At 40.4% G+C, this 8,421-nt stretch overlaps 1 long non-coding RNA gene across 1 annotated transcript; it reads left to right on the top strand.

Annotated features, from left to right (window-relative positions):
• Window positions 1-6,074: 6,074 nt before the first annotated feature.
• On the top strand, window positions 6,075-8,152 carry LOC106821376. The gene is made up of 2 exons (XR_001395725.1): window positions 6,075-6,257; window positions 6,928-8,152. It is a non-coding gene; the product is annotated as an uncharacterized LOC106821376 (long non-coding RNA).
• Window positions 8,153-8,421: the final 269 nt, after the last annotated feature.

The raw sequence follows: 8,421 nt of genomic DNA, 5'->3' as shown, positions 1-8,421 counted from the left end.
CACCTGAGATATTTAAAAATGATAAAGGAGCTCGAAAAAACGCTTGTTCTACAGTAAACAACTGCCTGCTTATGCAATTTATATATATATATATTTATTTATTTATTTATATATATATATAAAGCTCGGGTAATGATAAATGTCAATAAAAACGGGGAAATGAAGTATAAGGCTGAACACGTGATTATCTTATGATATGTGTTTGTGAATTACTAGGTATGAGAGGAAAGAAAATCCACGAAATTTCACGTTAACCGGATAACACAGCTTCAACATGCTTGCACTTTCAAGATCGTTCTTCAAGAAAGCTGATGCGGGAAATTACACGATATGTGTATTGGATGCACTACCTGCTGACTAAGACTCTTGTGAACGTTAAACAACATAGCAGGATTATACATGCGTTAGTGGGATAGAATATTCGGCGTGTAGCTCATGTAGTATCCTACATCTTCATCCAGTTGCCTGAATGAAGATCGCATGATGCTAAGAGAGAAGGGATGAATCTATAGCGATACTCAATCCTTCTAGTCATGTCACCCTAAGTAAGTAATTATTGTTCTGACAGGTGGAAGATCTCTACCACGAGCCGTATAAGATTGCTAAGTAGCTTGTTGTTGTCAGCTGTAAGTTATGGAAAATATCGTGCCATCCAAATCAGCCGATATATATAGATATATATAATGCAAATGCACTGTAATAATAATGTTATAATACAGGAACATGAAATGGTCTTTATGATTCGATTACTCGTAACCACAATCACAACCACCACGCTGCGCCACCACAATGCTGCATGCAGCCGTAGTATCTGTCTTGTTACGTGGCTAGACTTGATCATCCGGAGCAGTGTGCAAGAGAAGATTGTTCTTAGAAGATGCGTTTGGAAGAGAGTTGGTCGTGATGACAGATATAAGTGATGCAAAGAGAAAGAAAAGTGAAGAAACAGGCTCTCCCTCTCATTTTCTTCCTCTTTGTCGCGCTCTCTCTCTCTCTCTCATTCATCATTTATGTGGAACACCACTAACGCGCGCACACACACGCATATCATCCATATATATATATATATATATATATATATACATTTTAATTTTCAGGAGTATATGAAAATAATCCCACGAAGTCACACGCCTACAAACACACGTAACTGTTTCCAATGATGCCGCGTGCGATTCTTGCGTGCATGGTGCGTTGCTACGGCTCTCTCGCAGGGCGGGATCTCGTCGCCATGGTGTAGACCCAGAGCGACCCGCAGAGCGATTTTTGTGCAATATTAATTTTTCTCTTGCGAAAACGCTCGACGCTGCATGAAAACGATGACGAGTTTGTCTAAGTCGCATCTCAGCGTAGACCGAGTGGGGGAACGCCCGATGCCCGTGTCGTCACTCGAATTATTTTTACCTACTACGTGGTGGAAAAAAACGTGATATGAAAGCAGTGGTGATATATAATAAAGGTGGTGCTATGCGCTAAACTAAACCTGTTTGTATGTTCCTATGCTATTTGCATGAATTTTATATTTGTATTACTATTATTGTATAACTGTAGCAAGCTCTGATTGAGAGGCAAATAATGAAGCATACAAGTACAATACTCATACAATCATAAATCGTAAATCGATGACATGTTTTTATGAAGGGGATTGTCATATGGCGGGGGAGAGGAGATTAAATACATGTGGGTGGGCGATGTATTGATGAGAGATATATGGGTGGCAGATCTGTGGGTGGGGAATATGTGAAGAGGGATCGGTGTGGACGTGGGGCGTGTTTGGGTAGCATATGTGTTGATGGTGGGTTTGTGGAATAGGTGCATGGGGTGGCTGAGAACAGGATGGCAAAAACAACGACCATCGCTCTCGATTGCTTTCATCTCATCAGGAGTCTATCAATATTGATAGACTCCTGATCTCATGTTACCTACTTATCTCAAGTGACATATGCTGTTTTTGGCGCACGCGTAGTAGGCCTATATCCTCCGGTGCTTCCTCTTCCACGAACCCCTGATAAATCTCTGTTCTCTACGTGTGCCTGATGAATCCGTTTACTTGGGCATGTATCGTTCCTGGTCAAATACAGACCGTCGACGGCTTCTCTCCATCGCTCTCGATCAGTTCTGGTCATGCAGCCCTCTCCAGCTTATTCCACCCCGTGTCGGATTTCCTCCCAGGCATATTCTTCCTGAATCAGTTGCTTTGCATGAGATTTTCTAGTTTCTTTTTATCTATCATTTAGAATATAAATATAATTAACAATATATAAATAACTAATATATATGTTATAATAATATAAAATGTTAATTACCATTTAATATCATATTTATATAATATAATGTAATAATATTGTTGTTTTTGCTATGTTGTGTTCTGCATTCTCTTTGGAGTATTCTGTGTTCTTTCGTCGATGTTTCTGTATATTTTGGATTTACTCCAGGGTGCGAAAAGTCATCTACATAGACAGTCATTCTCTTGTCATTTTGAATTTCGAGCATATGCCACTACTATACGTCACTACTGCTACATATGCATCACGAGTACATAATAGGAGACCTTATTATCTACTCTTGATATGCATCAATTATAATTAAGAAGTGAATAAGAGACATGATTTATGCGTCGTAAATATCTGTAAATGTTGGAAATGCGTTTCTTAATGGTAAATTGTTTTGTGTGTTTGTGTGTCATATGATTACGCTGATGTGATAGTACTTTTGGAAAGTCTTCTAACCACACAGAATTAAAGGTCTATGGTTCGGTTCCCACCCTGGTCACTGATACGCCATTTAAATATGAATACCAAAATTGGTTTGGACCGCTGAGCTAAGGTTAAAAGAATGAATTTCGTAAGTGAGTGCAGATTTTCTGGGTGAAACATGTTACTCTATATTTTCCCATACGCTTCACTACAAGTCAGATAAACAGCAACAATAATGACTGCCGTAGGGCAGAAAACCCATTAGTAGAATGCGTTCCTCAACATAATATAGCTAGGAGCATCGTTGTAGTTTTGACTGATTACGCTCAAATGTTGTACATATCATTGTACACACAGCGAAGTGTGACAGTGACTGCCTGTGGTAAATGGTGCATTTATGGAGAGGGGTGGATTGGGTAGCTTCTATGGCCTAACATATGCATCAGCCTTCCGGTATATTCTCCGTAAATGTGACATTGTTGTTACAGAATAAAGCACAAAGGGGAAAGTTGTTAAAGGTAGATGCTATATTACATGTTCCACAGGCAATGACGAATCGGCCCACGGTTGAGTAGGCCTAATGAAATACTCAATTCACTCAGAAGTAATAGATCGTTCACACAAGTGCCAATCTTATATTATCAGGAGTCTATCAATATTGATAGACTCCTGATATTATGTTATAAGAGGCGATCGAGAACATACGTGATGACAATCGCTTTTGTTATTAGACATCGGATATTTTGAAGATAAACATATGTGAGCTATTATGTCACCATACGACTGTGCTTCTCTCTTGCCGAAGTTGTGCTTTCGACATTTTTCCAATTTTTCACATTTCAGACAGCTAGCTAATCACAGCTAGAGCCTAGGTGCACTACTAGCTGTTTACCTCAAAGACTTTCAGCGTCCGATAAATACATGCATGATCTGCGATGATACGATAACTGAAACGATAGTGAAAGATATTATTAATATTCCAATCGTTCTTCTCCCAAATTAATAAATAAAGGCTCTGGGTCTGTTGAATGCTATTGAACAGCAGGTTTGCGCAACTCATAGTCACAGCATATTAAAATATGCATTAAACCTTCTATTTACATATGGTAATAATTAAATACCGTTTTAGCTTCACTGCCAGTGTTTCGCTACCATTAAAGTTTGTAAATACCACTTACACACGCGACAATAACACGCCGTCCACCTGAGATATTTAAAAATGATAAAGGAGCTCGAAAAAACGCTTGTTCTACAGTAAACAACTGCCTGCTTATGCAATTTATATATATATATATTATTTTATATATTATATATTATATATACTATAATTATATATAATATATATATATTATATATTATTTATTTTTTATATAATTACATATAATTATACTGTGCCAGACTTTAAGTTGGTAGCTAGCTGTTTGGTATGACCTGGCTACGAAACGACGTTCCTACGTACGAGTTTCCGAAACATTGAGCATTCTCAGATCGTAGTAGGATATATTAGACGTTTACTTATTTCATACAATGTTCGCAGAAATCGCGCCTACGAAGCGCGCCTGTCCGTACACAAGGAAGAAAAACATTAGCTAACGCTATAGCAAATCGGGACATAATATACCGGCTATAGTGACTGATAAACTGCGGTACACGCGAACATCATTCCCTGCATGATGCTTGTATATTGTCATGCGGATGATCTACCGGATTCGGCCCATGAGGCAGCGCGCTCAATGACCATAGCTTGAGTCGATATGTCAACGCGATGCTTGATTTAACTCGAAATATCGCTATGGAATAGGTTCGCAAAAACACGTAATTCATTCGCGCATTTTGCAAATTGTTCAGATTTATGTCGGAGACAGTTTGCTAAGGATTTACGAGCAAAATGGAATGCAGGCGTGCGTGCGTGCCTGCATGCCTGCGAACGAGCACGTATGCAAGTCTATGTACCTATTTGTTTGTGTGCGCGCGCGTGTGTGCGTGCGTACATAGGCGTGCGCGCAAGCCATAGCATAGGTGTGCAAGCATATGTATTTTATGTGTGTGTGTGCGCGCGCGTGTGCGCGTGCGCATAGGGGCGTGCATGCGGGCGAGTGGTCGGGCGGTCGCGCGTGCGTGCGTGCGTGCGTGCGTGCGCACGCTGTGTGTGTAGTGTGTGCATGGTGTAATGGTGTGTTCGCGCCGCGTATTCGTTCGTTTGTTGGTGTGTGCGCAGGCGCGAGTGTCGGTGATCGTGCGTTCGTGTACGCGTATACGCGCGTGCGAGTGTGCGTGTGTGTGCGTGTAGGGGGGGGGGGCATTTCTCTCGCAAGTGCTCCCTCTACAAGCTACTTAACTTGAGGATCTTCGCTGATTGGATGCGTTTAACGTGTGAATCGCTGAACAGTCTGCGTATACATCGATATATATAAATATGCCACTGCACAGAGTACGCGCTCACACACCGTGCACGCTCGTAGGTATACCATGGATCGCTTCTATCGTCTGATCTTCCTCGTGGCTACAATTTTCACGGTAAGTTTAAATATTAGTTACCGGTTTCTGGTTTTTCTGTGGTTGAATCGAGTAAAAAGAACCATGGAAGCGATACGCATAGAATGACCATTTTCTTGTATTTTTTACCGTATATCGTATAATTTATTGTGGCCACGACAGATATTTATGGAGTCACAAGGTAATTACGATATAAGAGCAATACTGCAACTGCTGTTTTCTAGTGTACCTTTCATGTTTTCGTTGAGACTATACATACGCTCCTAATTAAGCAAATTAGAGAGTAAACATTTATTTTTATGCGATGATATGAGCGATGTCATATTTTCAGCAAATTCAAAAGATAAGCTTGCTTGTAATTAAGGAAAATGATAGGATGAGACAATGAATTGCAGAGAAGATGAAAACTTAAGGGACACGCGTTTATACTTTTTACTTATCACTTGATATTTATATTTATACGCGAGTGTTGTCATCAGCTGAACCATTAGTTATATCGTCTGTAGTATTTCGGAAATTATCAATGTATAAACCATTGTTATATAATCGTTTATTGCGTGGTAAATATTATACATCTAATTGTCTGTGACAGAATCAATTTACGTTGGAAACTCAGTGTCGTTCGATGCTGGTTACCTGACCGTTATTCATAATAAATTCGCAGTCGTACAAATACATATAGCCGCTCTCACAGTCTCAATTACTTGTTTATCCTTGCCATTTGCTTACCTACGATTTGTACGCTTATTACAGTTCATTTTTATTACTGTATTTATTGATGTACTGGTATCAGTTTAGGTAGCTAGATCAAGGGTATACGCATTACGTACTATCTTATTTAGTGCATGGGAGGTTATGATATACTCAGATTTTCGTTTGATTTTTAGTTGCTCGAAAGAGGTTTGTGTAGATCGGTTCAGTCGGTCATTGACAGCGACGTTATTGCGCATCCACTAGATGAACCCAAGGAATATGACGCACAGATTCCCATGCGAATATCGTTAAATGATATCGCTCTGTCAACCGACGACATCGCGAACGTAGAAGAATCTTCGCAGCCAATCGACGGTATGCCCGCGTGTATGTTATGGCTGCAATTACTGTCCTGACTATTGTAGACGATCAAACTAAAAGTGTTTAATATATGTGAAATCCTCGTAGAAATCATATCCTATACCATTTTTGCGAGAGCTCTTTTAATATCTTTACGCACAATAATGCTTAAAGCACTACCAGCATGTGATGACATAATAACACCTCATTATTTAACATGTGAATCAGGCTATACAGGCATCACATTCTCATTAGGTACATATACGCCTCCTGATATACGCACATCCTTCTCTTTTTTTCTGCGTCATTTTTACTGTATCTGCCACTTGCACTAAAAATTCGTGATATGTGCAGCTCATTTTTCAAATATTATTCAGATTGTTAATTTCTCAATATATGCAGCCACATATTAGCAGCTTCAAATGATATTCACGCGTCAAGCTTAATGAATATGTCAACTGAATAAAAAATAGTGCTAACTGATATAACTGAAATGATAACACTGTTAACGTTATCTGGCAAAGACATGAATTATATCTAAAATATGAGAAATATCTGAAAAATGTGTCGCAACATCGTATGCGGAGAATCCGTGTACAATCACCAAGGTTACCGAATTCTGCAGGTTGCAAATATGTGTTTCGATTACAGCGTACGCACTTTTTTCTTCTTTATGCTTCAGCAGAGGACGTGGTGACTAAGCGGGCCCGTTCGGGGTTTGATCGCCGGAACAGGAAGCTATGGTACGATAAATGCTGGCGTACTGATCGCAAGACGTGCTACCGCGGCAGCAACGGTCAGCGACGGTGCGAGTTCATCTGGACGTGTGCGTGAATGAAGCAATCAGAGACGCCCAGCTGTGCCACCTCGTCGATTCTTATAGTTATGGTTATTCCTACCATAAAACGCGTGCCCAAGGAAGCTGAGAGAGAGAGAGAGAGAGAGAGAGAGAGAGAGAGAGAGAGTGAGGGATAGACGGAGCGTGCGTTTCGTGATTATATGTTATTCACGCAAAGCGACACGTGCACATGCCAACTCACTAAAATCTACGCACAAACACAATCATGCACCCAAACCCATATATACGCTCGTCCTCCACAAACGCGCACGCACGCACGCACGCACGCACGCACGGACAGACGCACTCACGCCCACTAACGCATGCACGAATACCCTAATTACGTACAGATGCAACCGCACGCGAACAACAAAAGTACACACCGTCGCACTGAAAAATGCTACGCACTCAAATGTGCACGCACTCACGCGCGCACATGCAGCCCTAGGGTGCCAACACACGGACGTCATCGACAACGACGCTTTCCCCTGCAGCTACAAGCATCGTCCTTATCACGAACGAGACTCATGATACCTGCTTGCTGATATCAGGAGCTAATAACGACAAATTTGTCATTATTAGCTCCTGCTGATATTAACATGCCCAGCTGCAATTAATGTGTGTGCATGCATGTTGAGGTGCCGGGTTGTCCATTGACAGCTTAATTTGTATGACCAGATGACCTTTATAGTTGTGAATAGTTTTTAACCCCCAGCACAGCATTTACGCAGAAGAGCAGGAACATTTAGCAATCTCTCGTCGCCCACAGCGGAAGCAACGACATGGACGATGTCGTCCATTTATTTATAGAGTAGAGTACAGGATCTATATATTCCTGCATCCCACGTTATAAAGTAGAGCCGATAATAACGATCGATCTATCGTAGACATCCAGTGCTTTGTGTTACGTTCTGAACGAAATCACCCTTATGAAAATCATCAACGACAATAGATCTGTGTACGGCATATAAACGTGTAAAAGAGAGATGGATACATAAATAGACATTCTTGTGTACGAGTGGAATCGTATGAAATATGACCGCATAATAAACCAGTATAAAATGTATACCAATTAGGCTGTTGTAACACGCTTATATTTTATTTGTTTATAAGAACCATACATACTAGTAGTATACACATACACGCATGCACGCAAGCACGCACGCACGTACATGCCTACGTACGCACGCACATACACAGACGCACACGCACACATACTCACAGGCAATTGAGCCGTCTCAATTACAAAATAATAGTAAATAAACACCAATTATATTTACTACCAATGCATGTGTGTATGTATATATATATATATATATATATATATATGTGTGTGTGTGT

The sequence above is a fragment of the Priapulus caudatus genome, unplaced genomic scaffold (assembly GCF_000485595.1).
Source record: "Priapulus caudatus unplaced genomic scaffold, Priapulus_caudatus-5.0.1 Scaffold4, whole genome shotgun sequence".
Taxonomy (NCBI): Eukaryota; Metazoa; Priapulida; class Priapulimorpha; order Priapulimorphida; family Priapulidae; genus Priapulus; species Priapulus caudatus.
This window is presented reverse-complemented; position numbering and strand designations above follow the sequence as displayed.